Source organism: Phyllopteryx taeniolatus, chromosome 20 (genome assembly GCF_024500385.1).
Source record: "Phyllopteryx taeniolatus isolate TA_2022b chromosome 20, UOR_Ptae_1.2, whole genome shotgun sequence".
In the NCBI taxonomy this organism is placed as follows: Eukaryota; Metazoa; Chordata; class Actinopteri; order Syngnathiformes; family Syngnathidae; genus Phyllopteryx; species Phyllopteryx taeniolatus.
The window spans coordinates 5,183,091-5,202,301 of record NC_084521.1 but is presented as its reverse complement, the minus strand read 5'-3'; the positions used below and the strand labels follow the sequence as shown (position 1 = coordinate 5,202,301).

General features: G+C 44.9%; 1 protein-coding gene across 1 annotated transcript in view; it reads right to left on the bottom strand.

Moving 5' to 3' along the window:
* The window catches only part of abhd10b (abhydrolase domain containing 10, depalmitoylase b), a 159,588-nt gene that overhangs the window by 104,239 nt on the left and 36,138 nt on the right, over positions 1 to 19,211 (bottom strand). Inside the window, exon 3 of the mRNA XM_061757919.1 lies at positions 17,826 to 17,980. The gene's annotated coding sequence lies outside the window, so the exon portion shown is untranslated. The remainder of the gene's footprint in view (positions 1 to 17,825; positions 17,981 to 19,211) is intronic.

Below are 19,211 nucleotides of genomic sequence, written 5' to 3'. Positions count from 1 at the left end.
TGGCAGTATAATACAGACAGAGAGATACACACGAAGAAGAATTTCACAACTGACTCTGCAAGCTGCAGTAATATTTCACAAACCACAAAGAGTATATGCCTTGTGAGTATTTTTATAGTGCGTCTGCGTGTGAATTGATCTCAATGGGAAATTTTGTGTTTTGAAAGTGGAGCAGTATTGCGGACTGTGGTTGAACTGAGGTACCGTTGTAATTACCTTTTGGACTATTTTAAAATGGATCCTGCTTTTTGTTGTTGTTGTTTTGTAATATCATGAGAAGTGCACACACTCTCAGGTATCCCCACCGAGGCAAAACAGTAGGGTGGGTGCATGGTTGGTCGGGGGGGGGAAGAAAAATGCCTCCAAAGCTGGGAGACACTAATCTCCCTTGTGGAGGTCAAATCTAACATGGCAGGTTAGTGTCTGTGGAGATTGACAGCCTGGAGAAATCGGGCTGCCAGGCAGCCACAACACACAGTGACAGTAAACACCTCCCAGGAAAAAAAAGGCTGGTTTCCAAGCCTTATAGAGCGACTGTCAGAGGGCGCCTGTCGTCAGCGCCGCCGCCCAACCTCGTGCTGACACTCTCTGTCAAGCGACCTCCATCTTTGCCAAACACACGCGTGTAAACATATCACATATCTGCACATCTTTATCAGAAGTATTGCAGGCCAGACTTTGATTGTCAGATGACCTCGAAGCATCCTCGTATATCTCAACCAGATCCTTTCTATATTGCTAAATATTTCCTTTTCCACCTCTTTTATATTTCAATTGTTTTAGACAATGTTCTCACTAGCGTCCCCCTGTGGGCTTAGGCATCAGGGAGCCACTATATAGGTACAGTCGGAACATGTCGTCTATCATTAACCTAATGCATGGCAAAAACTGGATGTAAGAAAAAGATGGAGCTCTCTTCTCACCATGCATACCACCACCCCCACTCTCCGTTTCAGCAGTTTCATTTTTATCTTTTCAATTTTCTTCCCCCAAACAACTGGAGGACCTTGCAACAAATAATAAAACTCACCTCATTTATCCCAAAATTTCATTTAACACTATAGTGAGGGATACTATACATGAAGCAAATATATATTGCAATATTTCTGCTATCTGTATCGCATCTGTTGGATGCGGAGCGCTAATTGCGTGAAATATGCTACCTCGCAGGCTAGCGCTGTCCGCCGTTGGACAAACAAAGGCTGACAGATCATGCCCTCAACCAAGTGACCCCGCTGTGAGCATATGCACTAATGCAAGGTCACAGTGGAGACTGGCCACATGACGAGACGACAGCCAACCAATTTGCAGCACGCACGCACAAACAAAACACCGATGTGGTGGTGATGCGCTACTGTACCTAATGTTTAACAGAGATGGTACCTAGTAACTCTGGTAAGAAAACATACTAACATTACATGATGGGATATTGCAGCACTTAATGTGAAGGAGGGGTACATTGTCTTCTTTTTTTTTTTTTTTTAGCTTCTTCCGATCTGTAAGCATCAGCAGTAGAACATTTACAAGAGATATTTTTTTTGTTTGTATGTTTGAATGTCATTATCTTTGTTTTATGTTGTTATCGGTGAAAAAAAATCTTATTTGAAAAGGGCTAATAACAGCCGATTAAATCGGCTGGCCGAAAACGTAATAAAAAAAAAAAAATGTTTTTTGGGGGGGAAATGGTACAGACTAATGGCATTTAAATTGATTTCAATGGGGAAAGTTGATTTGAGATACGATTGCTTTGAGTGACAAGTGTGGTCAAGGAAGGAATTAAGTTTGTAAATCGAGGCAGCACTATACTTGCGTTTCACAATTGCTGGGGATCAAAACATAAAATTGATCATATCGATCGTATGTCGGACCCGTACTCCGTCCTACGCTGCGATTGGCCAGTCTTCGTTTCTGGGGGTGTGGCTTAGTGAACGGTCAACAGAAGCAAAATGGAGCTGTGGGAAGAAAATTCTCCCGTCACATAAAACATTTTGTTTGCATTTTTCATTTATCCATCCATCCATTTTCTGAGCCGCTTCTCCTCACTAGGGTCGTGGGCGTGCTGGAGCCTATCCCAGCTATCATCGGGCAGGAGGCGGGGTACACCTTGAACTGGTTGCCAGCCAATCGCAGATTTTTCATTTCGTCAACCCATTTTACCACTGGAGAGATTTGCTTGATTGAGGGTGATTTTGAGGCAGTAATGACAAGGCAAGCAGACAGCGAAGGTTTCAAATCGCCCCCGCCCCCCCTCGTACCCTGACGCCATCGCCCCTCATCCCCTGCTCGCCCTTTGTCGTGTGCCCGCCTCACCTCCAGAGCTGTCAGTGGCCTGTCACAAGCAATCACCGGACGGCGGGCTGTCTGCCAGTCGCGTACCCGTTTGGACAGCATGACATCACGTTTCTGGTGCTAAGTGTCAAGGACCATATGAAAACAGATGTCCTCATTACTGGCTCGCCCGTGCTTTAAACACGCAACACTGCAAGGGATTACCAGGGATTAACTTTCATGAGGTTTCTGTGACTTTGGTATACGGCGAGAGTCAACGTACGGCCGACGGGGAGCGTAAGCGCGCCGGTACAAAAACAGCAAAGTAGCTCGCTAACAGTGCGCTAAAAAGAGCGCGGCGTCCCGAGCCAGGCGTTCTGCACGTCGGAGGGCCGCTTGAGATGCGGCAGGCCAAAAGGAACTTTTATCGAATGGGACAGATCGCCGCTTGTCTGACTGACTTAATCTGTTTGATTGAGCAACGGGACGCCTTCGGCTTCACAAGTCCTTCAAAGGCCGCACATTCTGCAAAGTGTGAAAAAAAAAAAAAAAGAGGGTGGGGAGAGGAAGAGAGGAATCTCACCCCCCCCAGCCCCACATATAAACACACAATAATATAGCTGGCAGGTTTGATCTAATTAGCATTGCTGACAATTTTAGTGTTTAACATTTTCATTTCACTCAATACAGTAGCCATTCCTACTGTGTGAATGACATATTTTGGACAAATATCAAAAGAAAGAAAACATTACAATGCTAACATGTTACATACCCTGCTCTCGGGAAAGAGGATTCTTTTAGTGCAGAAAGTAATACAGTTATTGGTGTGCGTGTTTTTGTATTCGCCTGCTTTGAGCGTTTGATATTGATCACGATTTTTAACGATAACTGCTCTTACGAAAATGTACGTTTTGTTGTTTCTTGTATGAAACGTAACAAAACTTGGGAAAAAGTAGTAGTCAGTTTTGGAGCCTTTTGTACAAATATTTTTTAAACAAAAAGTAATGCACTGTAATTAACTAACTGTTTTTTTCTAGTACAGTAATACTGGCGAGAACCTGTTGACTTTTTTGTGCCAGGACGTGCGAGCCTCAAGCACAGCATTGGGTAATGTTCAAGGCGATTCGAAAGTGATTCAACATGGCAGCAAGTCGATGGCGCGCCCGAAGAAGCCACCTGTTATACGACCTCACTTTTCGCACGCTCCGTCGAGCGCTACGACGAGGTGTTTATGAGCGAGTGTGCGGCGTTTTCATCGCGTTCATTTAAATAACCCCCGGATAATAATTTCCTTATGGATATTTAGCGTCAACGTTGGATTGTTTTATCGCCCCGATCGGCGCTTTAAACGTCCCATTCATCGGCGGGTCACGGACCCCCACGACAAAGACACGCAAGGCTGGAGAATCTGTCACTTGTCAGCATCATTGATCGGGGGCACAAGTGCGAGAGGATGAGGAGGAGGAGGAGGCGGAGGCCTCGTTGGGAGTGATAAAGAGGCGAGGAGTCGGAGGAGTCGCTCTCCGACAAAGCCTCATGCCGCATTTACGGACCCATGCATTCATTTATCCTCGCCGTCTTATTACGGGGATTTAACTTTCCACTCCCCTTGCACAAAAGCAGCCCTCAGCCGTCATTGTGCCACATTAGAATTGTATTTGGAGCTCCATATGCTCCGTCAACCACCCCCTAACCCCGAAAGCTCCGATGTTGACGCTTGGGCCTCACTTGGCCCGTTAACCACTCCAAAGAAAAGGGCCATTCTGTCGCCGTACGGCCTATTGTGGGGCGCCCAGGTTCCCAGACAAAAGTGTGAGCTCATCAATGAGTGCTCGGCAGTCCATTGGAGGCGCACCATCGCGAGCGTAATCGTCACCTGATCCCAGTGGAAAAAGGGTGGAAGCAGAATTCGGAAAAGCACCAAAATTTCTGGGAAAAAAAAAAAAATATGGTGCACAAAAATGATCGATATCGTGATATATTGAATCAAATTCTTTTACAATACAGTCATAAGCATCAAATATTGATGTTATGGCTAGCTGACATCCATGTTCTTGCATTTCTAATTGACCATCGTCCAACATACCAGTCTGTACACAAGCACGTACATTGGTACCGCAACTTGTGATTTTTCAGCCTTGGTCGATTTTTTTGCATCCAGCATCCCGCGTCTCAAAAGTCAAGGTACCATTGTATATATAGTCCGATCAAATATTTTTGAGTCGCCATCATCACATTCTACTGTAGTATCTGTGACTTTGAGTGTGTATGGCTTTAAAAGGCAAGGCCTGGCGTAGTGAGTGACGTGGGTGTAAGCGAATAATAGTGTAGAGTTGGCTAGCAGGTTTGCCGGTCTGCGTGTTTAGCGACTCGGCGAGAGTTATGGCCATCGGCAGTTGGTATCTGAATACGCCTATTATGCGTTTGTTTCCTTAACCGTTAATTCAATAAAGCGATTGAAAGCCCACCGGCGACCATGTTTATCTTGACCACTTGCGGGGGCATTACAATACGTTCTAACTACAAACCATTGCACTTGATCTGCCCTGTTAAGTGTGACGATCCAAAAACTGTAGACATTCTGTCTTTTACAGACTCTTTCCTCTTGACTCGAGTGGTCCGTACCACTGCACTAATATTAGTCCGTGTGGAAAAATAATCCCTGTCAAGAGATTTTATACAATAGGTTAGAGAAACAAAAGCTCGTATCTGGAAAAATTCGTGAGTGGGGTCACTCGCACCTCAAAGCACCACTGTAGACCACCTTAGAGGTTTTAGTCTCTTTTTTCCACTAAATGCCAGCCACTGTGAGGAGCAAGGCAAGAGGGTTAGATGTGCATCAGACCACAGAGGAAGCTCGAGGACACCCCTGAGATAGTCATAACTCTTGGGGGAGGGGGGCAACTTCTCCCCCCCTCCAAGTATCCAAATCTCTGCAGTTCAGTCTCCAGGTCTCCCCTCGACGACAAAGTCATCTACATCAGAGAGTCGTCACGCCTAACGAGAGCTGACTGGTGACACGGAGATTGGGGAAGGCAAGGCGGGGGCGGGGGGGGGGGGGGGGGGGGGGGGGGGGGGGGCGGTTTGGCGTTAGCGCGGGGTGCCTGCCTGCCCCGCGGCTACGCAAAAAAAAAAAAAAAAAAAAAACACGCCACGCTCCGCCTGTCGTGTGAGAGGACACAACTGCTTCCTGCTTGGCACGGCTTTAACACCATAAGCTTCACCAGCCCCACAGCATGTATTGCATCTCACTTCACAAAAAAGCATCTACAATAATGTAAGTCAATTTAATCGCAAACAAACGTAGTTGGCATATGGAGTTGTTGTTGTTTTTATCCGAGCGAGAGAGAAAAAAATAAACAAAAACATCTGCCATCATCACTGATCCAGCCACGTTCCTCAAACAGTAATAATAAGCTGCCACTTCATTAAAGCTTTCACTACAAGGGAAGGCACTTTCTTTCGCAGACACACACACACACACACACAATACAGCCTGTGACTAAACAGCAAATCATGTGAGCAGAAGCTTTGCATTGGGACACAAAGGGGAAAGAAAGGAGCAAATCAACCAATCGGCCATTCATCTGTGCTGAATCACAAAGTCGCCACGAGGACGGACAACTTTTGAAGCGTCACATCTTTTACAGCGGGGGGGGTTTCATAGCGGGGGTGCGCAATGGGAAGGGAGCGTTTGATGCTCTGACGATGTGGACTTGAGGGATGACATTTCGTGTTTGTTTGTCCAGTACAGCGGTTCAAATTTGGACATGGTAGATTTTGAAGAACTCCTGGAAAATGACTAAAATGGCCTCTTCCTGCTAAAAAGTGTCAGGCTTCCTGCATTTTTTAGGACAGGGCTTCTTGAGACTTTTTTTTGCGGGTCTGCCTACCGGGTCTTTTTTAGGTCAATTTTCAAACGCAGACTATCGCAAATCATTTCTGCCCATGTAAAAGTATGGAAATACCATTAATCCATTCCAGCCTCCCTAAGGAAACCTAGCAAAAATGTTTGCAATATTTTTTTAAGAAAAACCCACATTTTAGCACCTTGACCACCTGGGGCAGTAAAATGATGTACATAAATACATGGAGACCATCCCAAGTTAATTCTCAATAAGCTGCAGTAGTATTACTCGATCTTTGAACATAATAAAGAATACATGCCTGTGAGTATTGCAATATTATCTGTCTACATGTGTTGCTTGGCCGTTTGTGTTCAAATATCTGTTGCTTAAAGGATTGTAACACCGCGACACCAGCGCTATTCGTTATTCCGTCTGTCTTTTTGCATTGTTTGTTGGCATTAAGCTAAACAGGCTCTGTGGTTGTTTTTAATACACAATATGTTATTTTTTTGGTTTTATATTTGGTTTGACAGTAAACTCCGACTGGGAGTGGCAATACACAGTTGGAAGGATTTAAATGTCCCTCGGTAAGAATAAGGTCGCAACCCCTTGTTTTACAGGATACAGTTTAAGAAAAGAAAAAAAAACAGTATCTTCAGAATATCGATGTTGTGTTTCCAACATATGTCGTCTAATGTCAGGTGATATAAGACACACCAGCGCGCACAGCTTGACCCCGTAGCCTCAAAATCACAGCCTCTCTGTTACGGTCAAGTGAATCAGCCGCGACAAATATATGCAATTAGGTCACGCTGGCCACGGTGACCCAAAGTACAGATAAGCATCACTGTCATTATTGAACTCAGGGAGAAACCTTATCAGGAGGGAGGGCCGGTGTTGAAAGTTCAAGGGAGATACTTAGCTTTCATCAGTTAGCACCGATAGCGATATTTGATGTTGGTGTGACGTACAATGATAGGATACTTTGCAAGATTGACGTCTTTGGTTCAGTAACCAAACATTGTTACAAATGTTCTAATGCTGATTCTGTTATGACGATGCAGCAATGGCGCATATTGTCCGCCACCCCCCCCACCATAACTACTTTAAATTGAGCAATAATGTAAAGGTACGTCACAGCACAATGCTATAACAAGAGCCCAGGCCCAAACTAAGAAACATATGGTACCTCCTTAAAAAAATGAATGCAGCTATATTACTCTCCCAGGTTGGTTTGTGTCCACGGCAGCCCCGTGCAATCCGAATATAAAAAAAAGAAAGAAAAAAAAAAAAAAAAGAGTAGAAAAATGCAAATGCCTTCTCCTGTCACTTTCACCTGTCTCTCCTGGCCTCCTGGCCTTCATTCTTGGCCTCCGTCCCTGACAACCTCACCCACTGAGCTACAGATTGGCCGCCACACAATGCCCCACCCCCCACCCGCCCCATCAACACAATGAAACCAACGACCACGCGCTCTTCACCGACCGCTCTGTCCGTTTCCTCGTTTTGCTCGTCTCAACCCCGTCGTTTATTTAATTTCCTCGAGCGGCGTCCAAGTCTATCTGCTCTCCGCTCTGTGCATTTGGCGGCGGCCGGCGGGGACGGTGGGCGGACGAGAGAGCGTCTCCTGCGCCAGCCAAACAAAGGTTGCACGCTCCATCATTCAAAGCGGGGCCGCCACGACAGCTGCCTCCGCCACGCTCGCGCTGACAAACGGCCAGAAAAACAGATGGTTTGTGCATTCATGACCAGTTTAGTGGAAGCCCGGGAGTCGCCCCCATTCAAGGGGAGGGTGTTGCTTTTTTTGTCCGCCGCGGCTTTTCGGTTCGGTAGAAAATTAGAAATGCATTTTAAAATCGTCCCTTAATTATCGAGTTCACGCCAGGATCTGCGGCGAGGACGGGGAGCAGTGTGACGAGTGATGTGAAAAAGATGGCCGGCCGCCGCGGCAATGTAGCCTCGCTTAAAACGCTGCCAAATGCATTTACATACATTTTGTAAACGCTTATGAGAAGCAGATGCATGGAATTCTGGAAGCCAGTGTTGTTCCGTCACTTGAGCTAAATGTAGCTGACGTGTTCTGCTCACAAAAATTGGGACATCACAACAGCTGTAAGTTCAGTTCGCATAGGCAAATGAAAGAAGCACTTTTCACCGCGTTGATCATCGTGTACCCAAAACGTGCTTTTAAAGTACACTTAGACTTTTGTTGTTGGGTTGTAGCTTGATTGTGGTTGTCTGTGTTTATTTGTGCTGCTTTATTCACTTATCACTTGGTAGTTTATACAGCAAACCTACTTCCTGTTTACACTCTTGCGACCAGTAAGGGAAGCGAGCGACGCCACATGGTTTGTCTGTTGAACTGAACTACGAGGGACAGACACAGACTAGACCAGAAGCTGCGAAATAATCTGCCCAATCAAAGAAAGGACTGCAGACGTTCAAGCTTTCGCTAATTTCTCGATCAAGTCCAAAAAAAGCGTATTCGGGTATACGAGACTTGTTCGGGCCCACTAATCGCATGTGTCACGTCATTAAAAAGAGCTTAGCGCTGGCGTTGAGGCAGCCAGGCGTGAACCATACTGGGCTTCCGAGCATCATCGTCAAGCGTCTTGGCAGCGCACCCCAAAAAAGTCATATTCAATTGTGAAGGGAAGCATTCAGAGCGTTGCACTATATCACACACAATGCTGCTCACACGCATTAGCCGGGGTGCCAGCGAAAGTGACGTTGACTGAACCAAGTTTGTTTGTTGGAAAATTAGCGGCGCGTCCCTAACAATGCGGCGAGAATGGCTGAGCAGATATGAATTAAAGATAACCGCCACGCCGCCGCGCGTCTGTCTTTGCTCCGAAACCATCTGGACGCTCAATATTACATCCTTGTCTACACTTCTCACGCCGATCAGGATCAAGAGTTTTTTGGCATGTCTTCGTGAGACCTCGCGTCCAGATGTGCTCGCCCGAGCCGACGGAACGCATTTGTCACCACATCGCTCCGGCTTGCGGGAGGGGTCGTGCAAAATGCCTCAAAAAGTTGTCCACGGGAAAGAAGCGGCACAGCTGTGGTGGAGATGAGAGGCTCTTTGGCTTATGCTAAATATGAATGAAACATCATGTCACGCTTATGTTGAATTATACACCCTAATGTTAGTCGAGTCATGGCGCACAGTCGGCTTTCAAATGAAATCTGTTGTCGGCAACGCAGTGAGAACATATCATTTTATCAGTAGAATGGAATTCATTTCAGGATTTTTGCTCAGCGCTATACACTAGTACTTGAACAGTTCAACTCAAATCTTTTGTAATTTATCATTCATGCATTTATCTTTCAGCGTCACCCATCTGCAGCAAATTGATCAATTCTGTGTTTTTGAAGGAACCCCTGGAAATAGCCAAAATGCCCTGAAGCGGCCATTTTTGTCCATTTCAGTTTTTCTGATTTTTTGGGGGGGGGGGCGTGGCTAAAACGGCAGCCATTGGGCCCAGGGATGAGTCACCCGTCCCCCACTATATAAGAACATGAACAACTTTGTTTCCAACAACGGTTATCCAACACAATTGCAGCATGCAGTTAACTAGCTAGCTATTCCTACACCCCAAAAATGCATTTTTCTTTTAGATAGTTGGCTGCCGTGGCCACTTTAGGCCGCTTTGAACCTCAGTTCACACACAATTTCATTAAAACAACAAAACTAGTGTTGGCCTAAGACCTTTGCGCATCACTACATGTACAACCCCAATTCCAATGAAGTTGGGACGTTGTGTTAAACAGAATACAATGACAAGAATACAAAGACAAGATATTTAATGTTCAAACTGATAAACTTTATTGTTTTTAGCAAATAATCATTAACTTAGAATTTTATGGCTGCAACACGTTCCAAAAAAGCTGGGACAGGTGGCAAAAAAGACTGAGAAAGTTGAGGAATGCTCGTGTCTGGAACATCCCACAGGTGAACAGGCTAATTGGGAACAGGTGGGTGCCATGATTGGGTATAAAAGGAACTTCCCTGAATTGCTCAGTCATTCACAAGCAAAGATGGGGCGAGGTTCACCTCTTTGTGAACAAGTGCGTGAGAAAATAGTCGAACAGTTTAAGGACAATGTTCCTCAACGTGCAATTGCAAGGAATGTAGGGATTTCATCATCTGCGGTCCATAATATCATCAAAAGGTTCAGAGAATCTGGAGAAATCACTGCATGGAAGCGGCAAGGCCCAAAACCAACATTGAATGCCCGTGACCTTCGATCCCTCAGGCGGCACTGCGTCAAAAACCGACATCGATGTGGAAAGGATATCACCACATGGGTTCAGGAACACTTCAGAAAGCAATGTCAGTAAATACAGATCGGCGCTACATCCGTAAGTGCAACTTGAAATTCTACTATGCAAAGCAAAAGCCATTTAGCAACAACACCCAGAAACGCCGCCGGCTTCTCTGGGCCCGAGCTCATCTAAGATGGACTGATGCTGCAATGTAGAAAAGTGTTCTGTGGTCCGACGAGTCCACATTTCAAATTGTTTTTGGAAACTGTGGACGTTGTGTCTCCGGGCCAAAGAGGAAAAGAACCATCCAGACTGTTATGGACGCAAAGTTCGAAAGGCAGCATTTGTGATGGTATGGGGCTGTGCTAGTGCCAATGGCATGGGTAACTTACACATCTGTGAGGGCACAATTAATGCTGAAAGGTACATACAGGTTTTGGAGAAACATATGCTGCCATCCAAGCAACGTCTTTTTCATGGACGCCCCTGCTTATTTCAGCAACACAAGGCCAAACCACATTCTGCACGTTACAACAGTGTGGCTTCGTAGTAAAAGAGTGCGGGTACTAGACTGGCCTACCTGCAGTCCAGACCTGTCTCCCATTGAAAATGTGTGGCGCATTATGAAGCCTAAAATACGACAACAGAGACCCGGGACTGTTGAACAGCTGAAGCTTTACATCAAGCAAGAATGGGAAAGAATTCCACCTACAGAGCTTCAACAATTTGTGTCCTCAGTTCCCAAACGTTTATTGGATGTTGTTAAAAGAAAAGGTGATGTAACACAATGGAAAAGGTGATGTAACACAATGGTAAACATGAAAGCCTGTCCCAGCTTTTTTGGAATGTGTTGCAGCCATAAAATTCTTATGTTAATGATTATTTGCTAAAAGCAATCAAGTTTATCAGTTTGAACATTAAATATCTTGTCTTTGTAGTGTATTCAATTAAATATAGGTTGAACATGATTTGCAAATCATTGTATTCTGTTTGGCACGGTGGACGACTGGTTAGAGCGTTGTTTGTTTGTATGTGCCCTGCGATTGGCTGGCAACCAGTTCAGGGTGTACCCCGCCTCCTGCCTGATGACAGCTGGGATAGGCTACAGCACGCCCGCGACCCTTGTGAGGATAAGCGGCTCAGAAAATGGATGGATGGATGGATGGATGTATTCTGTTTTATCTATGTTTAACACAATGTCCCAACTTCATTGGAATTGGGATTGTACAAAATTAGCAATTTTTTGGGTTTAATCCCAAAACCAGATGAAATTTTCATACAAAGTATATCATAGCGCAGGAACAATTTGATCCAACCAAAAATTAGGTTTTGAATGATGTTTTTTCACAGACGAATCAAGAATATAAGCATATCGTAACCATTTAGGCGAGTGACCATGCTATGATCGTGTTCGTCACCAAGTGAGCTCAGCATCATCGCACTGGACGACTGAAGCCTCATTAACATAATCACGCTGCTCATTAGCATAATTCCTCTGCTGGTTTGTCTGCGCCGGGGACTGTAATGAGCAGTACAGTTGGGAGACACCCACCAGCAGACGAGAGCAAAGCACACTTTGGCATGGCTGACCTATAGGAGAGGCGCACACATTATGCCCGCACGTGCATACACACTTGAGCACTGCCCTCCTCTGACTGTACAACGAATTGCACGTAATCTGAAAAGAGAATTCCGAGACTATTGAACGCTGGCTATCTGATGGGGTTAGGTACCAAGCCCCGACGCGAATAGCGGAAATTTGAGAGTAAACACCAATTAATAGTATTAACATCTATTCCCCATACTATGATCCCAAAACACTTAAAGATGCATACTCTTGCAGATGATTTGAATTTGACAGAATGCAGCGGAATTGTGGAGATGCAGGCGTGTTGCCAATTCGAAATCCATACAAATACCAATTACTACTTTCCTATTTGCCATTTTATCACATTTTTGACTCAGTGATACCTAGATACGTTCATTAAAAAAAAAATAAAAAATGACATGTAAAGCGTACCCCCGGCTATTCGTGGTTCATGGTTAACAAATTCACCTTCTGGGATTGCCGTTTCTTTTTGCGTAGTAAGTAATTTGCGTAAAAAGTTTTTTTGTGCTCTTTCCATAATGCTCAAAGATACTACAAGAGGGCGCCGAAGCCCAAGCTACCAGGAAAGTAATAAATGGAAGTATGTTGAAGTGATCCATCTCAAATGAGAGACTAAAATCTTTGTATGTCGTGGGAGGAGCTAGGTTTAGCCAGGGTTGTTATGGAGAGTCTTTTTCGCATGTCACTTCCACTTCCAGTGCATCTTTTCAAAATCAAATCATCTGGAAGCCATTTAATTTTAAGGGTAATGTCAAATGAGTTTAAAATAAAGTGTTTTGGGGTCATAATTTGTGGTATAGTCATCGTTTGAACTATTAATACGGGCACACACACACAAAAAAGTCAGCTACTCGCAGTTTTTCCACTACGCGCGTCACAGCTCCCTTGTACCTTATATCTCGGAAACATCGTATTGCGAACGGCCATCTTTAGCAGCAGCTAGTGATGACAGCCGATTAACTGTTAACTTCCCCCACTGCAAATAGAGAGCCGGACTTTTCTCTGTCTCATCTTGTGAAGTTTACCACCCTGCTTTCTCCGGCGTCATCCTCGCAAGAAGCGTTGCCCACCTGTTGGACCCCTACTGGAATCTTCCGTCACGCTGCTGTGTACTGTCAAACCAGTGGTCAACACTAGCTGTGCCCCTGCTAACATGTCGCTTCAGTAGGACCAGGCTATTTGATCGGCAACTTAGGGCATGACAGAAAGACTACAAAGATGTGCAGATAGACGGGCGAATAGTCACGACTTTCAGTGAATAATCCTAAATTGGGTTCTACAGGAAAATGAACCTAAGCACGAAATCATCTTTTTGTTGGACTGCACCCCTTTTGGCAACGGAAACATCCTCACGACGTGACGTGGGAGGCGTTCAAAGATAGACAGCAGCTCTCTGCCAAAAGCACGAGTGCCCAGTGACTGATTTGTGAATTTGGACCAAGAAACCGCAGTTGGATTAAATAAAACTTTAGGTAAGGCTTGGAAAATAAGTAGTATTTTCCCATTTTTCATTACATTTCATAATTGTAACGGTTAAAACAAGAGCTGCATGAGTTTTATTACCTCTTCCCATTGAGTGGTTAACTTTTTTTCCAATATGAAATGATACTTAAAACACTGCCTGTACAGTCAAAACAGGTTTAACGGTTGCAACTGCTTGTGTTTCGACTGTAATTAAGTTCCCGCTAGATTCTAATCAGCATTCAAGCACAGCATCATCAGAGTGTGATATACAGCAGAGGCCCTGTCAAGGTGATTTGTCGCTGTTCACCATGGCCATCGCGCGCACTCACGCACGCACGCACGCACAAGCAATCCCAAATTAAGACCCACAAGTGAAACCGTGACCCTGCAGAAGGTAGCCCCGACCCGCCGTCCCATCTTCCCATCGGATCCGCCCACCGCGGAGTTGGCGTACCTGTCCGTCTTCCCTTGTCTATTTCCCCGCAAGTCTGAGCAAGGACAAGAACTCCACGGGATTAATCACGGATGATATATATTGTCTTCTGTCAGTGGCTATAGCTAGAAATAGACTGCTTTCACCCCATTAAAATGTGGTACTTCACTCCTAAAATGCAGTATTAGCACATCATTTCAACTAAGTTAGCGTTCTCCTAATCAATTAAATGACATTGTCTGGCAAAAAAAATAATAATAATAATAAATGATTTCAGGTGTACGATCATGTAAAATGGGCAACACAATAGAATATAATATGAATGGAATGTCAAGACTCAAGGCCAAAAGGATAATAATAATAAAACCTGGTCTCTATCGCCACAAAATGGCTGCTGCTTGGTTAGGCGCAAGCTCCATTTTGGGACCTTTGGATCCCATATTTAATTAAAAATCCATTATCACCTCCCGGCTCCAGCCCGTACGAGCCTGATCAGCACTTTTAATTCGTTTTAAATGGTTTTAAAATGCCTGTGATCGGCCTCCCACTTGTGCAAAGTGACGTTAAAGCGATCCGAATCCTGGTTGAGAAGATTACGCACCTCTGGAAGCGGTGTTAGCTAAACAGGTTTGAGTGTTGTGGCGTAGCAGCGCTCGCAAACACGTCAGCGGCTCTCGTGTGGGGCATTTATAATGAAGTACCTGAACGACGGACAAAAATGGAAAGGCTGAAGGGACGAGAGAGCTACAGGTAAGGCAAAAGTGGATCATCCCCTTCACATGCCATTGCCGCTCTCCTTCACCGTTACCTCCGTGAAGGCAAGCCAAGGCCCGAGCTCCCCTGGCTGCAACTAAGTGGCTTGCTGGCATATGGCGTAACCTCCATTTGAGTGCTAAAAGCTGGAGATTGTTTTTGTGGAGCAGATGTTAGCAGACATTGGCAGGCGGCGCAGCTGACTGGGCCACACAGCTGGGAACACCGTGTGTGTATGTTCGTGTGTGTGTGCGCGCGCGCGCGAGTGACCCAAATACAGGGGGAGCCGTCGTCAGCGGGAACTTTGTCCTGTATTGTCTTTGCTCGACCCCGTTGGTTTGCTTTTTTTCCACTGTTTATGCGCTTGCGTGTAGTGTGATTATATTTATTTCATTGCCACAATTCAGCCAGTAGTAGGTGCCGATGAATCTCGTCAGTGTGCGTTTGTTTAGTACACGTGCTTGAAGTTTGGTAGCAATCAGGCAAAATCTCTAGGACGAGTTCGTCTTTGAAGGACACCGAGAAACGGAAAAGAAATGACCCTAAAATGGCCGCTTCAAACCAAAGTGGCACACTTTCTATGCGCCTTAGAGCATGGCTTTTTTGTGAAGCTGCCCATGATAGACATACCTCCCAAATTTCATATTGCTGAGTAAAATTGTCTTTGGGGGCTGTATTTTCAAATGCAAAACATGTTAAAAATAATAATAATAATTGACCTCACAAATGCTCATTCAAAAAAACGAACGTAATGACGAAAACTCAAATTCTTCACAATGTAGGTGGTTCAAATTTGGTAGCAAATTTCATCTGCATCTCTCTGAGTTTTTAGAATGATGGTATTTTTTGTGTGTGAAGAACTCGTATCTGAAGGCACCAATTAATAACTTTGCATTACTAAACACAATGCAAGTAATTGGCTAAATTCAGTTATTTGAGTTTTCAAACGAAGCTTATCTGAGACCTCAGATTTGGGTGCTTCACGTTGGACTTAAAAATCACCCTTTCCCAAATCGACTCCGGGTACCAAAAGCGAAACGAGGACACTTAATGCGTCTTGACCGATATCACAAACCCAGAAGTGTCCCGATGCCAAGGGTGGACAAATGAAGATTATGCGGTGATTACAATAAGGATGCCAAAGCCATTATCCAGTCTACTTTGACAAATGTTGTGCCTTAGTGCGAGCAGATGGAACCTAGAGTTTTGGGTGGGGAATATCCGTCACCCAGTTGGCCGGAAAAGACGAGGATAAACGGCGAACCGGGCCACTGTCAGGTCTACCCTGTAAACTTTGTCACTTTGTGCTTTTGCTTTCTCTCCATTTTGAATTTTTCTATCATAGCAGAGTGCGACACATCCATTTTTTACGCTCAGTGATTTTATTACGTACACTGGGGAGTTTCTAATAAACCGTTCCTACCCCGTCAATGCGTGCCAGCAGAAAGCCGGAGATCGGGCAGAGCAATTTGGCTCCAGCCACTTAATTATGAGAGTGTTAAATGCCGTATGCTGCGAGCTCGGGCAAAACAAACCGGCCGGAGGCTGCGGCAAAAGGACATATCTCCCCCCCACCACTTCTTGGTCTCCAGTGTGAGGAAAAAGGTTGAGAATAGCCTGTCACTCAGCAGGGTCAGGTCAGAACACTACTTAAAAAGTCATTTAGGGAATTAAAAGGCGCTCCCAGCTGCATGCACACGCCAAACACGACGTTAAATAGATACCAAGTGCAGCCTTGAGGTGACCGCTGACGAGTGGATTTGGACGCGACGCTCGTTAATTGACGCTGTTTACTGCGTGCTTATTAAACCTCTCCGTGAAAGGTGAAGTGTGGGCGATCTGTCGGGGAAACTTCATTAAACCGGCCTGTTAGGTTGCAAACCTAAAAGTCAACAACTCAATATTATTATTTTTTTTTTTTTAAGTTACTCATTTTAAGAATAGGATAAAACAATGAGCATCAATTATTTGCTGGTGTTCCAGACCCTCTCGGATAAGAGACAATCTGTGAAATACAAATAGGTGATTTAAATACACCCTAAACCTGTTTTTATAACACTCGTGGTATTTAATTGTATTTAAGGTCTTTAAACACACTTATAAAACAATACAAAGACATTTAAACACAGAAAGAACACAGCCTGCGGCCTGTCTTTAAAATCCCGGCCCCGCCTGTGTGGAGTTTGCATGTTCTCCCCGTGCCTGGGTGGGTTTTCTCTGGGCACTGCGGTTTCCTCCCACATCCCAAAAAACAGGCATGGTAGCTTGATTGAAGACTCTAAATTGCCCGGAAGTGTGAATGTGAGTGCGAATGGTTGTTTGTTTATGTGTGCCCTGCGATTGGCTGGCGACCGGTTCGGGGTGTACCCCGCCTCCCGGCCGAAGTTAGCTGGGATAGGCTCCAGCAGCCCGCGACCCAAATGAGGATAAGCGAGAAAGAAAATTGATGGATGGATGTTTATTTTTTTTGTCACTAGATCAAACACACACACGCACCTTATTTCACCCCAATTCAACGGAATTTAAGGGGGAAATTAAGCTTCAAAATAATTTCCAAAAAATGTTTTTTGCATTTTTTCATTTGAAAATGTTTTAAACCATGAGCTGAGTTTTATTACTTTCTCCAGAGTGTTCCGGGCGTTTGAGGCAAAAAATTGGGAAGAAAATCGACCAAAAGTAGTGCGGACTTTGGTAACTTCTAGAAGTTAGAGAGTGCGGGTGGTCGTATGCATGGTGAGCCAAGAGCAAAGATAGGATTGGGTTTTGCATTATTAAGATGATTATTCAAATTATTATTACCTGCATCCACGTGGGAAAAGGACATGAAAATATCCCCCAGTTTCCTTGAGTGTGTGACGACAGAAGAAAACGCAACGAGCAGGAGTTCACATTAAAGCTCGAGGGAGGTTTTGACAACGGGCAGCTCGAGCGGCAGGACGGACGGGACGGTGCCGCTTTAACACGAGTTCTGAGCACAGAGGCGACTTTATGACTGACAAGCAATTCTGACGGACGCTCGGGGGCGCAAGATTTCACGGCGACTACTTCTACAACAAACTGAGACCTGCCGCCCTTGGGAGAAAAAGTGGGCAACTGACAGGCGAGCAGCAGCCAGGGGTGGATTCGATTTCATACAGTTAACTCAGAGATTCCTGTTACTGTCGTGCATGGTGGTACTTACAGTCGCCCCGACATGCCGATTCCTTCCTTCCTTTCCAATGAGTCACTCACGCCCTTGCAACTCGTGAGCAGGCCTCAGCACTCACGTCTCGGATCATCTTGACTTTGATGGACATGTGCTACTTCTGCACTTGGCAGCGTACATCGCTGAGGAACCTTAAAAAAAAAAAAACAGCAACAGGAGGGGCATCACTGGGTTGAAAAACTTCGATAGACAGAGACAACCGACGCAAAGAGCAAAGTTGTAGTTTGCTGTGCATTTTCACAGCGCTGCATATACCTATAGCAGATTGGTAGGAAGTGAGGTTCCTCAGGGCGAAAAGGTTAGCATCAGCGTGCACTCTCAAAGTCTGATGCCAATGCAAAGGGTGTGTTCATGTGCTGCAGTGGCCTGTGGACTTCAGTTTATTCGGTAGTTAGTAGTGCAATGGAGTGAGGTTGCTCATGCTGGCAAAGGTAGCATCTGAACTTTTTTTTTTTTTTTTTAAGAACTGGATAAGATGTTTACAGGACCGACAAACCAGCTCACAAAAGGAATATTTTGTTCATTGTTTTGAACAATTCATGGAGAAGAGATTTCAAAATTTGGGTGAGGTTCCTCAGGCTGGAAAAGTTAGCATCTCAACATGCACAATAAATGTAGGTGTCAGTGCTGATTTACAGAATTGTTTCGCAAGCTCATTTGAGTAATTAATGGATAAGACGGTGAATGGAGTGAGGTTCCTCAAGCTTTAAAAGTTAGCATCTCATTTGGAGAGGTTGTTTTCAGGTGTTGGATGTGTCTATGGAAATACAGTACTTCTGTTTGGTAAATTGCCACTTTATAGATAAGAAGGTTCGCGAATGGAGTGAGGTTCCTCATGCTATCAAAGTTAGTATCTCAACATTTTTTTGTAAAACTGGAGATCTTTTTAGGTGCCGGACTGACAAACAATCATAGATAAGAGTTTTAGAAAATGGAGTAAGGTTCCTGAGGCTGGGAAAATGATCATCTCAACATGCCCCCTCAGTTGTTGTACTATCAGAGGGGATGTTTTCAAGTGCCGGACAGACATGGTGATTTGTTTAGTTAGCTGGTTTGAACACTCCATGGATAAGAGATTTAGCGAATGGAGTGCGGTTCCTCAGGCTGGCTAAGTTAGCGTACAACATACTCTCAACTTTGGTACCATTGGATTTCATGTGCTGGACAGACTGACGTTATTTTGTTTGACAGTTTGAGCACTTCATGGGTAAGAGGTTTAGCTCAGATCCTCAGATGTCCGCAGCCTTCCAGCGACGCAGACAAAGGGAGCTCCTCACTGCGTCACTGTCATTCTGCTCATCCCATCATATCCACTCTGCTGCTCGCGGCCGTCAGCTCTGACGAGCCTTCACCTGAGCTGAC